The 23,039-nt window shown below is 36.5% G+C and overlaps 1 protein-coding gene across 1 annotated transcript in view; it reads right to left on the bottom strand.

Annotated features, from left to right (window-relative positions):
* ADK (adenosine kinase) overlaps positions 1 to 23,039 on the bottom strand; it is a 573,035-nt gene that overhangs the window by 542,128 nt on the left and 7,868 nt on the right. The gene's annotated exons all lie outside the window — the stretch shown is intronic.

Raw genomic sequence — 23,039 nt, forward strand, 5'->3', positions numbered from 1 at the left:
CGCTTTACTGGGACCTGAGACAGAGACACTATCGGGGTAATCATCAGAGATGGGGATAACAGACTGCAAAACCCTTCTGCAGAAGAAAAGCTGCAACCATCTGGGAAACCTAAGACCGGGGAAAATCCAACGCCAGGCAACAGCAGCACCATATGCTAAATTCGAGTTCATGGCCTTAATCAATGGCTAAATCCGATGGTCCGCAAATGTTCTTGAACTTAGAAACACGTAGAACAGCTTATTTAATGTATAAATATCCAGGGCTCACTGGAAACTTGGTGAATCCGAATCTAGAAGTGTGAGACCCAGACAATGGTATTTGTAGCGAATGTTCCTGGGGATCCAGGTACACATCTAAAGTTTAAAAGCTCTTGTTCAAACAAGGCTACTCAGACTATCCTACTTGTCAGACTTAATTGTCAGATGACCTAACTTTTCTGAGAAATGTGCAGCCCTCTGAAGCAAGCATCTGTCTAATGCCTCAAGGGGAATAAAAGACAAATTAAATGAATTCCAACTGCTGGAAGGATAGGGGGCTGGGAGGGGGAGGAGTAAGAAAGTATCAGTAAATACTTTATGACCTAAATAGCTTTTCTTTATTCCCTCTTTATTCTCCGATAATATTTCTATTAACAGGTTCCAAGCTCCACTGGCCATATAGGATGGTGATCAATGCCATAGGTCTAAAGTCAGTTATATTATAAACACAACCCAAGATCTTATAATATTGAAATGTGCTATATTGTGACCAAAAGAACTTAATTTTTAATTCTAATTAATTTTAATTAGTTTACATTTTAAAACCAAAGCAATGTAAAATATTTTTCCATTAAACACAATTTGATTTTATTGGACATTTCACCTTTTAACTGAACATTTTCTCATCCAAACTGAAACAATGTAAATATAAAATATGTACCAAATTTTTCAAACCAGCACAAAAATATATAGAACATGGCTCAATAATTTATATTGATTAGATGTTGATAATATTTTGCTATATTGAGTTGAATAAAATATATTACTAAGAATAAAGTTTCTTTTTACTTTTTTAATATAACTACTAGAAAATTTAAAATTACATGCATCTTGCATTATATTTCTACTGGACAGTGCTGTTCTACTGTGTAAGTTAGCCTTGCTTCTTTTTTGACCTATCATTGCCCCATGACCGAAAAATTATGTTTTTTCAAAGTGAAATTAGTAGAGACACCAGTTTATACAGACCTGTGGTTCCTTGCTAACCATCTGAAACATCAAAAATTCCAAAAGCATTCTTCAAAAAATGCTTTCTTTTAAGCACTGTTCTCTTTCATTGGGGAAATGCCTATCCAGTATGAATCCATGGACTATAAACCTGCTGTGTTAGGTCCATAAGGAATAGCTGTTAAAAACAGAGCTGTATTTGGCTGATTGAGACTTTGACCAAATGTCCACAAGCAGAATTAGTCAATAGCTCCTATGGATTTGAACAGGATCTGAATCAACACAACAGAAGGATAGCAATTTGAAGCAGTGGAATCACTGACTAATTCAATAGCTTCCCTCTTCCTCTTGTGGAAAATGTTCATAACCCACATAACTAGAAGTAAAACCAGGAATAATCCTTAGAAAAGATTTCAAAACTTCAATGTAACTTTTAATATGGGATGTAGTATGGTGCTTCTCAAATTTTATTATGGATACATACCACTTAAGGGATCCTAAAATAAAGGTTTGACGCAGTAGGCCTCTGTGGCCAAGATTTTGCAATTCTTTATGTACCCAGATCTCACCATTTACTTCTGGTCTGAGGGTCATGCCAAGAAGCAAAGTTGTAAAGGAAAGTAGGAAGGTTGTAAAAGCAACAAGGCACGTGGTTTGGAAACCCTGCTTGACTTTCTACTAGTTGTATGATCTCAGACTGGTTCTGAAACTATTTGTCCCTCAGTTTACCCATGCTTTACAGAGCATAGTAAAGATTAAAACAATTCTAGTAAAGTGTCTAACAGAGTCCTTGGCACGTGGTGTGATTATTATTTTCTTATTATCACACTACTTAAAATTACAATCTCTGGGAAGCACAATATGAAAGCTAACATGAACTTAGCACGGTGAAAATAAAATGCACTTTGCTCATGCCTAACATACTTTAGTAACTCCCACTTTTGATTTTTAACAATAAATATTTTTTGGTACCAAAATAGCTAGACTTAAAACTTTATTTTTTAACAAATATACTAAATTCTATGTCATTAAGGGAAGACAAGGGCCTACAATAGTCATAATATTTAATCAAATTAAAGCCATATTACATTTAAAACTTTTTTAACATTTTTGATACTTTTGACACTTTGCATCTAACTTAAATTTGTAAGTGTTTTTATATAATCAATTAGCACAACCTGCAAAAAGTTTATTATTTTAAAATGTATATCAGTACCAATTCATTTCAGCAGGTACAAACACAAAACTGTTTCAGCAAACGGATCATCTGCGATTGTTCTTTTTTTTAAGATTTTATTTATTTATTTATTTTTAGAGAGGGAAGTGAGGGAGAAAGAGAGAGAAACATCAATGTACAGTTGCTGGGGGCCATGGCCTGCAACCCAGGCATGTGCCCTGACTGGGAATCGAACCTGCGATGCTTTGGTTCGCAGCCCGAGCTCAATCCACTGAGCTACACCAGCCAGGGCTGTGGTTGTTCTTTCAGAGTCAGTCACACATATAGACAAAAATAAAGACATGTCTTTCCAGGTAAAAGCCTAAGTTCTTTCTATTCACAGCACCTTTGTTTCCTCGGTCATGTTCTTTTTCTAATCTTTTCCTATCCTCTTTTCCCCCAGTCTTTCCCCAAACACACACACACAGTTATCTCCTGAGCAACTAATATTTAAACTCTTCATCAATTTTTTAAGCAATTGATTTCAACCTTATTCTTTGTACTTTAGGGAAAAGCAGTCAATTGAAATTTTTTAACCTTCATTAACCTTCTTACAATTTAAACAGTTGAACCAAAATAAGTGTGCCCCAAAGAGAACAGTTTGACTTGAGAAGATAAGTAAATATTCTACTTTGCCTAATCAGGTGGTTAGTCTGCAGCTACAGAAACATATAGATCCACTAACCTCAAAAGTTAAGTGCTTCTGTAAAGCATAACAAATATGTGGACCCACCATACTAATCTTTTCAACAAATGCTTCAAGCCCCAAAATACTATCAAAGTCTTCTTCAAACACAATCAATTTGTTGTTAAACGTGCAATAAAACAGCACTTATACATTGCTAGTGGCAATTTAAATTAGTACATTTCTAGAAAGCTATTTGGCAATATATGTCAGCAATTCCACGTTTTGACAATTATTGTAAATAAAAAGAATATGAACAAAGATTTGTATAACCAGTTATTCATTTCAACATTAATACTAAAAATTTATTATATCCTAAGTAACCAAAAATAAAACAATGGTTAAATAAACTATATAAGAATGTTATGAAGCTATTATAAAATCTTTCCATAGACTTTTTAATACACAAAAATGCTTATGATACAATGTTAAATGAAAAAAATTAAAACAAGAGGAGTATAAAAAACAATCTTGACTTTGTTAAAATAAATATATATAAATATATATGCCATAATTGCACAGAAAAAAGATTGGTAAGAAACACACCAAGATAATGCATAATATTTACTTTATTATTTATATTGATCTAGCTTATAAATTTTCTACTGTATATTGATGTTAGTAGCATAAAATTTTTATAATTACTATTAAGCTTTGATTTTCCTTCTGAAATGGTTTAAAACTATAAAATTTATTCCTGCTCTTTATTAAAACATATTTCTTTTCATTGTAACAATCAAAACTATGATTTTTAGAGAAATCGGGCTTATTTTATAAATATCTTTTCATGTTTAAAGATTCCTTAAGACAGGAATAACAAAACTAAAATACCTTTATGATCTTGGTTAATTTTAAAACTTAATGTGACAAAAATTAAAACATAAATACCACTTTTAGACTTTGCAGAGCCTTTAAGAGGCCAGATGTCACAAACTGAATGTGGAGTATCTTCCCTTCATGTTATGTAAAACTACATCTCATTTCATATGAATTGAAATACTAATAAAAGTAATTTTTACAACAACCTATATCATACTCCAAAAGAGAAATTTCTTAATACTCGTCTCCCTAAAATAAGTAGTATGTCACACCTTAAGTTTCAGGAGCCTGAGAATAAGGAGCTGAAAATTATAATCCTGAAACTACCAAAAAACATTATGCCCTTTGCCCATCAGTTTCCTTATCTGAAACATAGAGAGTTAGTTATAGGTGACATCTCAGGTCCCTTTCAGTTCTCACTGGACAATGAAAGAAAAAAATCTACTCATACCTTAATACAAATTCAGTTGTTTTTAGAGTTGATCAGTTCTAATGTAACAAAACACATGTAATTTTAGTTAGCTTTCGTTATGGATAAGGTTATTCACAAAACCATTGCTAAATGCATTCATTCTTTTCCCAAAAGACATTATTGGAGGTCTACTATTTTTACTTTTCTTTAATTATAATCTATGGATTCTGATGTCACATTTCACTTTAACATTATATATTTAAACAGAATATAATCTTTAAATGGAACCTGACAATTTATTTCCCAGGAGAATTTGAATAATATGTTAACATTTGATTGATTGAACTTTATTTAGTAAGAATTCTTGGCAAAACTCCCGCCCAGGAACACCTACACAGTGCTTCTTCATTTGCCATGAACTACAAATCTCTGAAACTAAGAAAACCTCCAATATAAAAGTATAGGATAATAGTGCTTCCCAATTATTCAAGCTGCCAAGAACATATTTTTATTTCTTTTAAGATTTTATTTATTTATTTTTAGAGAGAGGGGAAGGGTGGGAGAAAGAAAGGGAAAGAAATATCAACGTATGGTGGTTGCTTCTCATATGCTCCCAAATAGGGACCTGGCCCGCAACCCAGGCATGTGCCCTGACTGGGAATCAAACCGGCAACCCTTTGATTCACAGGCCAGTGCTCAATCCACTAAGCCACACCAGCCAGAGCAAGAACATGTCTTTAAATTATACAACATAAAAAGACACTTTAACATAAAAATGTATGAAGGACAGCACAGAATAAAGAATACCACTCCCTAAAATATTGCTGGTCATCCTATGAAGTCTATTTTTATATAAAAGATTTTCTTATTTTTACCTCACCATAGATCTGATCTATGGTATTTCACAAACAAGCTTTTAGAAATCATTCACCATGAGCTCAACAATCATTTAATGAGATCTACTCTACTACTTAAGACACCAGAGATTCAGCAACAATCAAAAACATGCACTGCCCTTATAGAATCTACATTCTAGTGAGGGGATACAATGACTAATCAAATAAACATATAAGGACATCAGATGATGATAAGTGCTATGCAGATAATAAAAACCAACAGATCAAAATAGAGAAAGTCTCCTTTAGATTGGGTAGTAGGGAAAGCCTCCAGCAGGCAAGAACAAACTAAATGAAAAGAGCACGGTAGGGGAAGGGCATTCCTTCCTGACAGCACGAAAATGGTAACTGGAAGGCCAGTGTGAAAAAGGTGAGAGAAGAAAGGTTTGTGGTCACAGCAAGAAGCAGATCATTTAAGCTTTTATGAGCCTAATAAATTTTGATTTTGTTATAAGTGGGACAAGAAGCCACTACAATTAAGTTTTAAACAGAGGAATGACATAATCTAATTTTGTCATAAAAGATCACCCTGGTTATAGTGTAGAAAATGGAATACAGGAACATGAAAGCAGAGAAAGACTAAATTAGAAGCCTGTTACAGTAATGTAGATGACAAACAATAATGGTTTGAATCATGAAGATAGTGATGGACAGAGAGAGAAACAGAAGGTCATTTTAGAGGTTGAATGACAGGATCTACTCATGGGAATAGATATGGGGAACTAAGAAAAGAAAGAAATCAAGAGTAACTCCTAGATTTCAGACTAAATTGGGTAAATGGTGCTCCTATTTACTGAGATAAATGGAAAAAGCAAAAAAGCTCAGAACACTGGAGTTCTAAGGGAGGTCAGGGATGGAGACAGACACTGTGGAACAGATTTTGCTTTCTAGTTTTTCTTACTCTATAGTGCCTGCTGTTTTCTGATAAACTAAAAATAAATGTCCAGAATGTATATGAAGTTTCACTTGAACAACACCCTAACAGGGGAACTATTCTACCTTGGCAGTCAGCTGCTAGCATGTACTTATATAAGTAGAATAAATAGGTAAAACCGAGTGCCTAATATGTGCCAGACACCATGCTATATCCTTCAAGTACTATCCCATTTGAACTTATAACAACGCTATCAGGAGATATTTTATTATTACCATTTTACAGATGAAGAAATTGAAGCTCAAAGAGGTTAAATTAACTTGCCCAAAGCCACACATTACAGAGCAGGAACCCAAAATCTGATAGTCTGACTCCAAAGCTGGGGCTAATTACCACTATACACAGTGTCACTAGAGTAAATCCAAGATAGTCTGATGTAAGGCTGAGACTTTATAAATATCCAAATTTCAGAACACCACACTATGATTTCACCCATAAGATGTAGTGATTCAGTGACAGCTTTCTGGTTAGCTGGAACACCATATGAAATACTTTCAGAAATTACTTTTTATTTCCATATATGCTCATCTACAGATTAAATCTGAGCAGCCAAGGAATCTGTCATTTTTGTCTTTAATTTAGTTAAGACTCCTGTCACCAAGAATCATTTCTTGGACCATTTTATTTTATTTTTTTAAAGATTTTATTTATTTATCTTTAGAGAGGGAAAGGAGGGAGAAACAGAGAGAGAGAAACATCAATGTGCGGTTGCTGGGGGTTGTGGCCAGCAACCCAGTCATGTGCCCTGACTGGGAACCAAACCTGTGACACTTTGGTTCGCAGCCCGAGCTCAATCCACTGAGCTACGCCAGCCAGGGAACCATTTTATTTTTTAAAATTTCAACCACTTCATTTCTGTCAAAATCAGAAGTGTCTGTTTTCAACAAATAAAAAACATTTTTTTACCACTCTGCAAGAATTTTGGGCCACACAGTGAGTGGCTTAAATGTACTATCAAGCTAAGTCCCCCCATCCCAGCCATTCAGCTTGTGTGACTCAAATTTAGGCTTCAGTAAAATTACAAATTATTTCTTATCAAAATCTTTGAAGACTCAGAAGTTAAAACCACAAATGTACACAAAAGGTTCCACTGTAAAAAAAATTTATATAATCTTTGGTTATATCCTTTTTCTAACTCTCAGTGCCTATCACTTTCTATATAAAAGTAAAAATAAATATGGTCACAAATTGAATATACAGTTGTATCTGAAAAAAATGTCCTCAGAAATATTCATTTCTACTTGGTTATTTTATAAATGATGTAACTGTTTTCTAAAAAGTTTTCTTTTATTCAACGTTTTTGTTTTTCCTCTAAGAGGATAACAACAGGCACCAATATTCCATAGACTCCACTGATGATGACTGACCTACATTTGAAGATCCTATCTTCACTCTACTACATGGGCTAAGGCCCATCTTTTCTCGACATCTGTGGAACAGGACCAAGATTGGCACCGATTCATCTGCCAAAAGGCTAATCTGAAAATGGACACAGGAAAAAATAGAGTGACATGCTTTAGAACAAAGCATTTCAATACCTATAGAACTTGGGTAGACTATTTTTCTTCAATGACTACATATTTTAAATTGAAAGACTTGGGGATTTATGAGGTGGTGATGGTAGTGGAGGTGGTAGTGATAATCCCAGTATTATTGGAAACATAGGAAGGAAAGAAGTATATCTGTGAAAATGTAATCTTGAAGTGTCTTTCCTTATGTAGTACAACAGACATTCTAAGTCAAGAGGAATTAAAACTATGGAATGTTGTCAATGGAGATACTTGAATCTGTGGTTACTTGAGAGAATCATGTAGTCCAGGGATGTCAAACTCATTTTCACCGGGGGGTTGGGGGGGAGCGGGGGCAGGAGGACATTGGCCTCATAGTTGCCTTCAAAGGGCCAAATGTAATTTTAGGACTGTATAAATGTAACTACTCCTTAACAGTTAATCGAGAGCTCAGCACTGCCACCAGATAGAAACAAGGTGCCAGCCAGACAAAACAAGGTGGAGGGCCAGATTTGGCCCGCAGGCCCTGTGTTTGCCACCTATGATGTAGTCTCTAGTGAAAATGGAAAGATTATTAGCTTTTGGAGTAGGTCAAAATGATTTCATTACATATGTGAGAGAATCAGATATGAAGACACTAAGAACAAAATTTTTTTATTGTTTCAATGGCTATAAAAGATAACCACTGAGAAGTGCAATGTGATAGGATGACCAATATCAGGGTTTGGTGCATGTTCATACTATATACACATTGAAATGTATGTATGTATGTAATATTATTCCAAAAATTGTTATTTTGGTATAACTAAGCATCTTTAACTTAAAATCACTTTGCCAGGAGTTGAGATATTTATCCTCACAAAGCCTATTTATAAGCTGAAAATATACTTAAGTTCTCCCATTCCCGTTTTACTCTTGGGTAAGTTTTAATACTTATTTTTCATTTAAACTCACAGAATTTAATTCTAACCTCTTATCATTTGTTCACATTTCCCTCCTTAAATATTTTGAAAAAGAACAATGATTAAAATAAAATTTTAAAAAATTTTTGAAAGAAATCTTGACTATCTTTATGTCTTCCTAGGTGGGGGGAGGGGAACAGCTTGGAATAGAGAAGCGTTTATGATGAATGTGGTTTGCCTGAAAAACAGAACATTTGTCTGCAGACTCAGGCAAAGCAGATTTATTCAACCGCAACAACTGGTCCAACAGCCAGTCTAACCCATTCCCTGAAAGCCAGTCTAACCCATTCCCTGAAAGCCAGTCTAACCCATTCCCTGAAAGCCAGAATTTAAACTGAAATACAACTTCAAGATTTGGAGTCCTAAATAGCCACAGTGTATGACAAGATAAATCCTTTTTCCTTGTATCTTAAAAGATCACTATGAATATTCAAACTATGGGCAGATGTTCTGAAATGAGTATTTATTCAAATCCTTGTGATTCTATCACAGGGAATAACACTCTTCTAAACAGTAGAATGTCAGCTAAAGGTACACTGCATCATAAAATGTGCATTTTATAAGAGTGGATGAATTCTTTTTTATTTAATATAGATAAATTACATATATAACATTATATTATTTTCAGATGTACAATATAATGATTCTACATTTGCATATGTTGCAAAATGATCAACACAATATGCCTAGTTAACAACTGTTACCATGCAATTACAATTTTTTTCTTGTAATGAGAACTTTTAATAAAAACTTTTAGTGTTTTTGTTTCCTTTACTGAAGAATGGGTTGGGGGTGGGAGCAGATTTCTCACTCTTTCAGATGTCAACACAAACATAACAGTCTCAGCTTCCCCGTATGTGAAAAGAGTAATTATACCCAAATGTAATCTTCAGGCATCGTAAGAAGGCAGCTCTTTTGTATGCCAAATAGACTTTTTAGACAGTATTAGGTAGTAAACTTAAAACTCCACAGAAATTTTTAAACCTTAAATTATATTTTTTCTTCAGCTTTATTGATGTGTAATTGACAAAAAATTGTGTATACTTAAAATGTACAACTTGATGTACTGATATACATATACATTGTGAAATGATCACCACAATAAAATAATTAACATATTTCTCCAGGTATCATTTGCAAATATATTTTCCCATATTATTTGGTTCCCTTTTCATTTTGCTGTTTTCTTTAATTGTGCAGAAGCCTTTTATTTTCATGAAGTACCATTTGTTTATTCTTTCCTTTATGTGCCTTGCTCTAGAGGACATATCAGTGAAAATATTGCTGCATGGAATATCTGAGATTTTTCTGTCTATGTTTTCCTCTAGGACATTTATGATGTCACAACTTATATTTAAGTCTTTTATCCATCTTGAGTTTATTTTTGTGTATGGTGTAAGCTGGTGGTCGAGTTTCATTTTCTTGCATGTAGCTGTCCAAGTCTCCCAACACCATTTGTTGAAGAAGCTATTTTTACTCCATTTTATGTTTCTGCTCCCTTTGTTAAATATTAATTGACCATAGAAACTTGGGTTTATTTCTGGGCTCTCTATTCTGTTCCATTAATCTGTGTGTTGTTCTTATGCTAGTACCAGACTATTTTGCTTACTGTGGCCTTGTAAAACAGTTTGATATCAGGTATTGTGATCCCTCTTACTTTGTTCTTCTTTCTCAAAGCTGCTGCAGCTATTCAGGGTTGTTTATGGTTCCATATAAAGTTTTGAAATGTTTGTTCTATATCTGTGAAATATGTCACTGATATTTTAATAGGGATTGTGTTGAATCTATAAATTGTTTTGAATACTATGGACATTTTGATATGTTAATTCTTCTAATCCATGAATATGGTATATGCTTCCATTTATTTGTGTCTTCCTTGATTTCTTTTTTCAGTGTTGTGTAGTTTTCTGAGTACAGGTTAAACTTTAAATTATTTTCTTCAAAAAACCAAAATACTTGGAATTTCATAGAAAATAATATGCATATTTAAATTAAACTCTGAACTTTTAAACCAAAATTAGATACATTTTCCAACAATGGGACATTATTAAAAGCAATCCTCTTTCAAAGGGCAAGTTACAGAATTAAATGCTTGATGTACAATTTAGTCATCTTTTTCAAAATTATTTTACCAATTGTGGCACTTTTTTAAATGGTCACAATTTCTTAGAGGCAACAGTATCTGTCCCCTCCGCTTGAATGTAGGGTAGCTGATGATTCCTTTGACCAATAAGGTATAGTGGAAGCAATGCTATGCCACATTTCAGGCTAGCCTTTAAGAATTTGGTCAGCTCCTGCCTTGGTCTCTTGGAGCCTTAAGCTGCCATATAAGACATCCAACTACAGAAACCAAATGGAGAGGCCCTCAAACCATATGGGCAGGGAGAGAAGCCCAGCTGAGCCGAGCTTTCCAGCCATACTTTCCAAAGCACCAGGAAATGAGTAAAGACAACTTACACCCTCCAGACCAAACCTTCTGTCAGCTAAATATATCCAAGTAATCCTAGTCAATACCACAAGGAGTCAAAGAACCAGCTGGCCAAGCCATGTCTGAATTCCTGACCCACAAATTATAAACTCTAGTAAAATAGTTGTTATTTTAAGCAACTAAATTTTGGAACAGAAAAAAACAAAATTACTGTGAAAAATATGAAAAGTACCTTTTGCATTGTAACCTAGTCCTCTATATCAGAGGTTTTCACCTTTTTCATCTCATGGCACACATACACTAACTACTAAAATTCTGCAGCATACCAAAAAGTATACTTTTTGCTGATATGACAAAAAAATAAGTATAATTTTGATTCATTCACACTGGACGGCTACTGTTGTGTTGGCTATTGTCACTTTTTTATTTGAAAATAACAAATTACGGGAAAAGAGGTGAGTGCCCATACATGTTTTAAAATTTATTGCAGCACACCTGTTGAAAATTGTTGCTCTCTCTCTATGTATACATAACTGAAACAATGTTTTACAAAGCAGTACTTGCCCTGGCTATATTCAATGCACTCATATTTTCTATTCTATTTTCTTTATAAAATACCAGTTGTGCTACACCTAAACTGACTCATGATGTAATCTGAAAAGCATTTTAGTCTACACTGATCACTCCACAGGTGCATACACAGAAAACTTAGAAGGACCTAGGTATTGCCCTGGCCAGGTAGCTCAGTTGGTTAGAGTGTCATCCAGGTATAATCCCCAGTAAGGGCACATAGAAGAATCAACCAGTGAATGCATCAATAAGTGGAACAACAAATTCATATTTTTCTCTCTCCCCCCTTCCTCTCTCTTCTTCAGTAAATAATTTTAAAAAAGAACACAGTTGTCCTAATACCTGATCCAAAGCCCTTTTCCTTGCACCATACTAACAGCCCAATAAGTATTATAGTTCATAACAACAAGTTTCTCACAACTCACATACACACCTCAAAGCTGAACAACTGAGATGTCTGAGATTGGAGATTATACAGAAATGAGAAATTTCTATATAACTAAGAAACTTAGTTATAAAATGCTCAACTGAGCCTTTTCCTTTTTACCACTTCCTTTTACCTCCCGTTCCCTTTTCACAAGTCTATATTTCCCTCCCCCTACTCCCTTTTTCCTATGGTTATCAAGCATTATAAAAGTAAGGTTTTTAAATATAGGTTTCCCTGCTATCCAAAAGTACAGTGTTCCTCTGAAAGCCTGTATAAGCTGAAATGGAGTAGAGGGAAGAAGCAATTACCTTAGGACACATCTTGCTGATGAATGTACAAAATAAATCGAGATAGAGCACAGGTATTCACAGACACAAAGGGAAGCTATGGCACTTGGTGTTGAGATGCTAAGTGTAGTTTCTGAGGAGACTGGCAGTGCCACTATCACTGCTCAGAGGGCATGCTGCCTCTATGACTGCTCGAGGCAAGACAAACTCTGAATACCATATTTGCTCTGAATAACTTTTTTGTAAAACTAAAAATCCTCTTTGGATTTCTTTCAGTTAGTGAAAGAACAGGCACTAATGTAGCTCTTTTATAAAAGTAAAGCGGTATTAGGCGAACTTTAAAAAAACAGGGACACCTGTACTAGCTGAATTTAATAAAATGTTGCAGTGCATTCTTAAAAGTAGATTAAATGAATAGTTCATCATTTCTTTTTAAAAGTTTTTTTTTTAATTGTATGAGGTCCAAGGCTAATTCTGACTATAGGTCTTTTTTTTTTTTAATCCTCACCCAAGAACATATTTATTCATTTTAGAGAGGGAAGAAAGAAGAGGGAGACAAGGTAGGGAGAGAGAGAAAAACATTGTTCGGCTGCCTCCTGTACACACCCCCACCAGGGATGGAACGCTCAACCTAGGTTCATGCCCTGACTGGAAACCAAATTCAAAAACTTTTGGTGTATGGGATGACATTCCAACCAACTGAGCCACCCCCAGCCAGGGCTGTAGGTCATTTTTAATTAAAAAAAAAAGCTCTCATTTCTGCCATCTCACATCTGGTAGAACATTTTTGTAGGATTTTACATTTTAAATAGTATTAAAAGAGTAACAGTTTCTTAGAAGACCATTAGTAATTGTTTCATGTATAATATAGGAATGCTTTTTAAAGTAAAAGCCCTACTCAGTTTTTTTTAATCCTACAAATCAGTGTTGATTCCAGTGCTGCTGTTTATACACTACCCTGAACATTGCAGCTAATTATTAAAAATATCAAAATAAGACAGATACAGGTTCGAATCCTATCTCTGTCACTTACTGTGTTATCTTGGGTACATTAAATTCTCTGAACAATAATGGTAATCTCATATTATTACTATAATAAAGCTAAAGTCATTAAGATTTGAATTATTAATATCAGGGAAAAGTGAAAAATCTCCAAATAAATTAAAACTTATCAGAAATTGTGCTCTGGAATGTTTTAACTCTTAAACATAAACAAAATTGGTCACCCAAGTATTTTAACTAGAAAATACAATCTGCTCAAAGTTCAATAAAATAATTCATTTGCAAAGCATACATTAAGTATATTCCACAAGGAAATATTTATTCTTGGGAGAGAAAACTGCATGTATGTAAGAGAACATGAAAGACAAAACTCTAAACACAATTCCTAAACACATTCTCACAGATTTTCTTTAAGTAGTGTACTTATCTCACACATACAGAATTCACTTTGGCAAGTTCTCAATTTGCATCTTCACATAAACATAAACAGCAAGAAATGTGAGTCAGAGGTCCAGAGTGTGAAATGGAAGCTCACTGCTAGGGACTCAACCTCCCTGGGTCTATTTCCTTGGGTAAAGGTAGCCTGCGTAAAGGATCAATAAGAAGAAGTAAAAGTGCTAGACCTATTCTTTAAAGACGTTATTCTTATCTTTAAAAACAAACAGTCCTGGCTGGTATAGCTCAGTGGATTGAGTGTAGGCTAAGAACCCAAGGATCACTGGTTCAATTCCCAGTCAGGGCACATGCCTGGGTTGTGGGCTAGGTCCCCAGTAGGGTGTGTGAGAGGCAACCACACATGGATATTTCTCTCCCTCTCTTTCTCCTTCCCTTCCCCTCTCTCTAAAAATAAATAAATAAAATCTTTTAAAAAAACCTCCAAGGAAACTGATACTTCATTTCTTATTCCAGAGCATAGTACAATGAGAAGTTATACACTTAGAAACCAATCTCACTTCAAATAATTAATAGCTTTAAGTAACTACCTGTGTTACCTGACTGCTATCACTGAACCTCTCTGGGTTCAATTCTCTCAATTATACAATGTAAATTTTAGACTCTGATTTTAAGTGTCTCATCATGCACTAATCCAATCTAAAGAGCCTAAAACATGTTCAGAGAGTTTTCAAAAATCACAGGATTGTAAAATTTTGATTCGCTGTTATCTTCACACCCTAACTCCATAATCTGCAGGAAACCTCAGCTCTGGGAGGTCCCACCCTACCTAGGAATCTACATTCTTACCCACTCCCACCAGCATTCACAGTAGGAAATACGAAAGTAGCTTCTCAAAGGGAAAAATTAGGAAAGATTGCTTTAACCTGTTTATGAGTAGGTATAAAGAAGAAACATCTTGGCCAACAAGAAATCATTAAAGAGTTCAACCTGACTAACAAGTTAGTATTCTAATCAAGATACTAACAAGTCCTTTCAGGAATGTAGTTTATTAACACTTCACCAAAAAATTAGTCAAAGTTTGCAGGGGTGTGTGTGTGTGTGTGTGTGTGTGTGTGTGTGTTTCCTTTAGTGGAAAAATGAACTCCTCTTCCCTTATTTGTGCTGATACTAGGGGAGGAATGCTCCACAAATAAGGAAAGAGGAGTGCTAAAGAAGGAATTCCTGTCTACTGTAGAAGGCCAGGCAAAGATAATCAGAGATCCCTCCCAATTGTAAAGACCTACTGGTCTCAATGTAGAAATGTATATATTTCTCTATAGAGCACACTTATGATATTCAAACAAAGGAATGAATACACCAAAAAGAAATAAAATCTACCACATAGAAAAGAAGCTATACTCCCCACCAAACAAGGTAACTTTTTCTAAAATAATATTTTTAATACAATCATTTAGTATTACTTACTAAATTTAATAATGTAACTATACTTTATTGTACTATTTCAAATCTAAACAATCCAGTTCTATACATTTGGATAGCAAGCACTAAGTAAAACAAGACAAAATAGAATTTTGTCAGCATACTTTAACATGGAACAACATGCTATCACAGGTTAAAATGTAATATAATCGATTCATATTGTGTGAGAACAAAGACATAACCAAGGGTATAAGTCTGCATCACTTCTACAGCTTAACAACTTTAATCTTCAACAAAACTAAGAATGAAAAATGATAACTATGTTCTCAGCCCTGTTTAGGGAAAATAATTTCTGAAAAACTCTATTTTAGGAGGGACCTACGACTTTCTCAGTCATGGCAATAAAACAAGAAAGTGTTCCAATCTCTAATGTGGTTAACTTCAAAGATAACATTTGAACTGTCAACTTCCAGTCAAGGTGGAGGTGTAGGTAGATACGCTTTGCCTCCTCACGCAACCACAGAATACAACAAGATCTCAAAACTAAAAAAAAAACACAGAAGCACCAGATAATCAAGCTATATGGAAGCCTGACAATCAAGGATTTAAAGAAGCCACATTCATCTAGATGGGCAGGAGGGGTGGAGGGGCAGAGACACAAAGACTGGTGGGAAAGGGGTGCGGCGTGGAGAGGCAGCGGAACGGATGGCCCCACATTCACATATGGTGGATGAAAATTAGGAAGGATTATCTTGGGAGCAAGGGATCCCAGCCCCAGGCCAGACTGCATAGCCCAGTGTTCCAGCAGCAGGAAGATAGATCCCGGCAACCTCTAGCTGTAAAAACCAGTGGGGTTGGAGTGGTGGAAGAAATTGTTGGATTTTTGCCACTTAAAGGATCCATAAGTCTTACAACATACACAGACCCACCTATTCCAGGGTTCACCACCAGGGCAGCAGCTGAAAGGGTGTCAGTCACACAGAGGAAGGGGTTGAAGTGACTGGAAACAGGGCAAGTGCCTGGCAAAACTTCAGAGGTCAGGCAACAGCACCGTTCCCTCTCCAAGGCCTCCCACATACAGAGCCATAAAGCAGTGAAGCAGGTTGCCATGCCCCAGCAATTACCCAAGGCTCTGCCCCACACAATTTGCAGGTGCCTTTTCTACATAGGCCATGCTACTAAGACAGAGAGTGAAGGCAGCTCTACTTAACACACAGAAACACACACAAGGAGGCCGCCAAATTGATGAGGCAAAGAAATACAGCCCAAATGAAAGAACAGAACAAAACCCCAGAAAAAGAACTAAGCAAGACAGAGATAGCCAACCTATCAGATGCAGAGTCAAAACACTGGTGATTGGGATGCTCAAAGAACTCCCTGACTAGGGGCAAAAAATAAAGGAAGAAATGAAGGTTATACTAAGTTAAATAAAGAAAAATCCACAGGGAACCAACAGAGAAGGGAAGCAAGCCAAGATTCAAAACAACAATTTGGAACATAAGGAAATAGTCAACCAGAACAGAAAAAAGAAACAAGAATTCAAAGAAACAGGGACAGTCTTTAGAAACCTCTAGGACATCTCCAAATGTGCCAATATCTGAATCATAGAAATGCCAGAAGAAGAAGAGGAAGAGCAAGAGAAAACATATTTGAAAAAATAATGAAAAAACTTCCTTAATTTGGAAAAGGAAATAGACATACAAGTCCAGGAAAGACAGACAATCCCAAGCAAGTTGGACCCAAAGAGGAACACACCAAGACACATCATAATTAAAATGCCAAAGGTTAAAGATAAAAAGAAATCTTAAAAGCAGCAAGAGAAAAGCAGAGAGTTATCTACAATGGAATTCCCATTAGACTATCCGCTGATTTCACAAAAGAAATTTTGTAGGTAAGAGGTGTACAAAGTGATGAAAGGCAAGGACCTACAACATAAATTACTCTATCCAGCAAAGCTATCATTTAGAATGGAAGGGCAGATAAAGTACTTCCCAGACCAGGTAAAGCTAAAGGAGTTCATTATCACCAAGCCATTATTACATGAAATGTTAAAGGTACTTATTTACGAAAAAGAAGATCAAATCTATGAACATTAAAAAGGAAACAAATTCACAACTATCAACAACTGAATCTAAAAAAAAAAACCCTAAGCAAACAACCAGAACAGGAACAGGGTCATAGGTGTGGAGATCATTTTGAGTGTTATCGGCTGGGAGCAGGGAGGGGAGGGAATGGGGAAAGTGGTGCAGGGATTAGAAGCATAATTGGTAGGTACAAAATAGATGGGGGATTGTTGGAATAGCACAGGAAATAGAGAAACCAAAGAACTTATAAGCACAACCCATAGACACGAACTAAGGGGGGAATTGCTGTAGGGAACAGGGGGTATTAGGCAGTGGCGGGCAAAGAGGGAAAAATTGGGACAACTGTAATAGCATAATCAGTAAAATATACTTAAATATTTGAACTGTTTATTTTTAAAGGAGATAATATTCTTGTATTTCAATTTGTTTAGTCAAAAACTTATACGGTTTTTCAAACTTCCACTTTAGGGCTCAAAGAGTAAAACACAGTTTAGTTTGCTATATAAAGCTTTAACGAATTCACGAAAACCTAACCCACCTGACTTTCATTCTCTTCCTATACTTGGTTTTCAAGTGACCCCTCCTGGATGAGTTGATAGAAACAAATTTCTTTAAAAGACCATTTTCTGGTATCATCCATTGGTTACATAGTATATTGTTTTACACATTGCACATGCTACAAAATTGAGACCAGTATTACTAAACTTCAATGCTTTTGGAATTCTACTTACATATCAAATAGCCTCAATAATTAAGAACTAGATAACTCAGAGGAAAAAAGATTTCATTCTATGTCACAGAGATCTTCGTAAATTCACTCTTTTTAAGAAAATTCCCCCACCAAATAATCAATTCTAACATCTCTATATTTTTTTTATTTTTTATTTTTTTTAAGAGGGGCTTCCAGCCAAGATGGAGGCATAGGTGGACGCACCATACCTCCACGCACAACCAAGATTGGAACAACAACAACAATTTTGAGGCAGAATAACACCCACAACTGACAGAGAATTTATCTGAATGGAAGTCGGACAGCCAAGAAGTTAAAGTAGACCCGTTCATCCAGACCAGTAGGAGGGGCAGAGACGAGCAGCCAGGCACGGGTCTCGGCAGGGAGCGCAGAGAGTTGGGTGCATAAGGCAACCGGTGGCGCATAAGGCATCTGGGGCAAGATCACAGCGGGTGGACCCTGAGTACGCAAGCGGCAGCTGGCGGACCCAGTGAGGCAGTGATTGTGGAGCAGGGCAGAGCGCGCAACCCAGGATCCCAGAGAAGGGACTGAGGTCCCAGGAGAGTGGGGTTGCCGCCATTGTTCCCTCTCGCCCCCGCCCCCACATCCGTCGTCACAATCTAGCGCCTGGGGTGCCCAGCCCTGGTGAACACCTAAGGCTCTGCCCCTCACCGTAACAGCAGCAAACAGACCAAAAAAAAAAAAAAAAAAAAAAGAGAGAGAGAGAGATGGCTCAAACAGAAGAACAGATCAATGCCCCAGGACTCATCCTTTTGAGCTATCAAGAGATAGCCAATCTATCAGATGCACAGTTCAAAACACTGGTGATCAGGCAGCTCACAGAATTGGTTGATTTTGGGCGCAAATTAAGTGAACAAATGCAGGTTACCATAAAAGAAATGAAGGAAGATGCACCAGGAACCAATAGTGATGGGAAGGAAACTGGGACTCAAAACAATAGAGTGGACCAGAAGGAAGAAAGAAACAACCAAACAGGAAAGAATGGAGAAATAAGAATTCAAAAAAAACGAGGAGAAGCTTAGGAACCTCCAGGACATCTTTAAACGTTCCAACATCCAAATTATAGGGGTACCAGGAGGGGAAGAGGAAGAGCAACAGATTGAAAATGTATTTGAACAAATAATAAAGGAGAACTTCCCCAATCTGGCAAAGGAAATAGACTTCCAGGAAGTCCAGGAAGCTCAGAGAGTCCCAAAGAAGTTGGACCCAAGAAGAAACATACCAAGGCACATCATAATTACATTAGCCAAGGTAAAAATGAAGGAGAGAATCCTAGAAGCAGCAAGAGATAAGGGAACTGTAACCTACAAAGGAGTTCCCATCAGACTGTCAGCTGATTTCTCCAAAGAGACCTTCCAGGCAAGAAGGGGCTGGAAAGAAGTATTCCAAGTCATGAAAGACAAGGACCTACATCCCAGATTACTCTATCTAGCAAAGCTCTCATTTAGAATGAAAGGGCAGATAAAGTGCTTCTCAGATAAGGTCAAGTTAAAGGAGTTCATCATCACCAAACCCTTATTTTATGAAATGTTAAAGGGACTTATCTAAGAAAAGAAGATTTAAAAAAACCATGTATAGTAAAAGGACAGCAAACTCACAATTATTAACAACCACACCTAAAGCAAAACCAAAAGAAACTAAGCAAACAACTAGAACAGGAACAGAACCACAGAAATGGAGATCACATGGAGGGTTAGCAACAGGGGAGTTGGGGGATCGGAGAGGGGGGAAGGTACAGAAAATAAGTAGCATAGATTGTAGGTTGAAAATAGATAGGGGGAGGGTAAGAATAGTATGGGAAATGTAGAAGCTAAAGAACTTGTAAGTATGACACATGGACATGAACTAAAGGGGGGGATGTGGGTGGGAGAGGGTGTACAGGGTGGAAGGGAGTGAAGGGGGGAAATGGGACAACTGTAATAGCATAATCAATAAAATATATTTTAAAAAATAAGATTTGAAAAGAAAGCGCCGGCTGCTGTGACTCAGTGGATTGAGTGCCAGCCTGCAAAACAAGGGGTCACTGGCTTGATTCCCAGTCAGGACACATGTCTGGGTGGCAGGCCAGGTTCTCAATAGGGGGTGCATGACAGGCAACCACACATTGATGTTTCTCTCCCTATCTGCCTCCCTCCACCTCTAAAAATAAATAAATGAAATCTGAAAAAGAAAAATACTGACCACGGGGTCTTAATAAAATATTACTGTTCACATAACAGTACATTTATTCTGAGGGAACTGTCCCCGTAGACAAATGAAACCGAGGTTCCTTATAACTTTTATCAAATGCAGCTTTAAAGCCTAGCTATAGAAATCATTTCTCTATATATACCTCGGAGACCTAGCATTTACCCTGGATAATCAGCAACCCATCAGACAGCAGTAAACAGTACTCTGGACCAGACCAAGGGTCACAAAGTCTGGACCTCTCTGGCAAACTAAAGATAACATCTTGATCCGAGTTGTTTCAGCTCCTGAGCTCTAAGGTGGCATGAACCCCTGGCTACTTTCCCATGAAACCAGAGGGTGGGACCCTGGAGCAGACCTCAGAACTGTCCTCAGACCTGTATACCTCACTTCCAACCAATCAGCTCCCAGTATGACCCTGGAACCCTACTCACAGTGTCTTGTGATTGTGCCCTATACAACCTGCAACCTATACACCATATGGGGAGTTTGGGGTTTGAGCATTAGTCTCCAGTTCTCCTGGGTGGCACCATTTATAATAAAATAGCCAATCTTTCTCCACCGTATTTCTCCAGGTTTAGTGTTTGGCTCTGCTGGCACCAGGTGGAAGAACTCTTTGTTTCGTAACACAACTGCAAGAAATGATATTACAGTTCAAGTTCACTATAGTCACAAAAACAAAAATGCAATCTAGGAGTGCATCTCTTGCCTCTACTGTCCTCCAGTACTGGATTTATTTCCCATACAAGCTCACTCCACATAACAAGAAAAATGAAAGGTCTAAGAACCATGAAGTATTTTCAGGTAAGGTTCTATCAACTCGTATGAATAGGTAAGAATTTACACCTAATACATGAAATCATTTTGTGCCAATGAGTACTACAAATATCCTTAAAACATCTTTGAAGAGTTAAGAATTCATTCATTTAACAAAAATTTAGAGCCTGTTATGTTGCAATGAAGTAATTACTTATGAGGCACTAAGAGTTACTCAACTGATCTCCTGGCTTTGAGCAGCAACAATTGAGATAAAACATGCACATACAGTAGGGAGAAATAATGCAAAGTATAAAGTATAAACAACCAGAAAAGAATCCATTTCCAGACTGGGTGATTAGCAAAGTTTTACAGAAAAAAACAGACTTTGGCTGGGCCTTGAGGAATGAGGATTTGAGTAGGGAAATTGTCTTCATAAATATTTTCTATACACACTATAAGAACTTTTGCTGAGGGAATGACATCATCTCCCTCACTCTATAAGGTTGTGGGAGAGCTGGTGATTAGAGTGTCCCCCTTAACATCCATCCACTCCCCCACACGTATAATGTCCACTGGCTCACACACCCACCCACACCCACTCACTAGCATGCAACAACACATGGGATGAGAAATGAGAATATATCCAAGTTGGACCAAAATCCCACCTCTGATACAATAATTGGCACACTGGTGGTTATGTAGGACCAGAGTATTCTCAAAACTGATTATCTGGACTTTTCGGAGAAAGTCTCTTCTATTGGGTTGATGAGATTTGGCCTGGGGTTAAATAACACCATCTTCTTTGTTACTTTAAGATGGCCTGTGTGAGAAATAAATTCAATGCCAGAGGACAGAGGCAAGATATATACTCTAAGAGTGAGTCATATCTTGCTGGACTTGCCAGTTATATTAGTCATCGAGAGGCTTAGAAATGGTTCTACTTACTAGTGATGTACCACCTCAGCCTCTAGAAGGCAAGTAGCCAAATAACCACTTCAGTATCATTTCTGGTCATTCCTAATTTTGTGAGTGATCAGTGATCACATGGGCTACCTTCATATTTACTGCCCTTTATCTGCAAGTAACACAGCAAAATACCAAGGCTTACTAAGAATAAAATGTGGCTTGCTGACAAAATAGTGAGAACCTGTTAATACAGTAACCAAACTGATATACCTTGAGAAGGTAAGAATTTCTTACATGATAATTGCTATACATGTATTTTCTTATTCTATTCTAGAGAATATGCTATAATCACCATGCATGCCACCGATGAAAGCAAAAATGTAAAACTCAGATGTTCTCGTGTTGAAAGCTAATTACACTGCTCTTCTAGATGAACAGATTTTTTAAAAGCAATTGTGTGAAGCCAAAAGTAAAAAAAAGTACAAATAAAAACATCAGAAGTAAAACATGTGAGGGCAAGAACTTTAAATCTGCCTTGGAAAATATTCAAAACATACCTTCTTCAAGTACTATGTGAAATTTCACTTTGTAAGTTCACTTCAGTGAAATAAGCCTTCCCAAATCTTTAAGTCCAAAAGTTGAAGAGAAATTTTCACCTCAGTCAGTTACTATTCTAGAGGAAGAAAAGCCTAATAACTCAATGGCATAACCAGTACCAATACTATGACAGAGGCAGCCAAAGCAATCTTTGAAATAAGCATTTGTTTAGCATCACAGAAGTGTAGAATGGACACTGAAGGAAAAATCTAGCAACTGACTGATGAAAAATTATTGTTCCTGGAAAACAGAAAACTTTAAAAGCTATTTAACTTTTTAATAAAGGTCCAAAATCCTTTTGTTGAATCATTGGGGCAAGATATGTTTTGGGGGCCAGAATTTATGGGATTCAGAAATGTATTGATTTTTAGGAAGGTAAAACACTGTACATACTGCGTATTTTGTTAACTACCCAGGCAGATTTCATGCAGCATACCATTAACAACAGACTCATATTTCTAGAGCAAAACACATACTCTTCTGTCAGACAAATACTACAGAGAGCCTCATACAAATTCAAGTTTTGCTATCAAATTAATCTCAAACTTTTTAAAATCTTCCAGTCTTCAGAGCTTTTGGGATTTCAGA

The sequence above is a fragment of the Phyllostomus discolor genome, chromosome 5 (genome assembly GCF_004126475.2).
Source record: "Phyllostomus discolor isolate MPI-MPIP mPhyDis1 chromosome 5, mPhyDis1.pri.v3, whole genome shotgun sequence".
In the NCBI taxonomy this organism is placed as follows: domain Eukaryota; kingdom Metazoa; phylum Chordata; class Mammalia; order Chiroptera; family Phyllostomidae; genus Phyllostomus; species Phyllostomus discolor.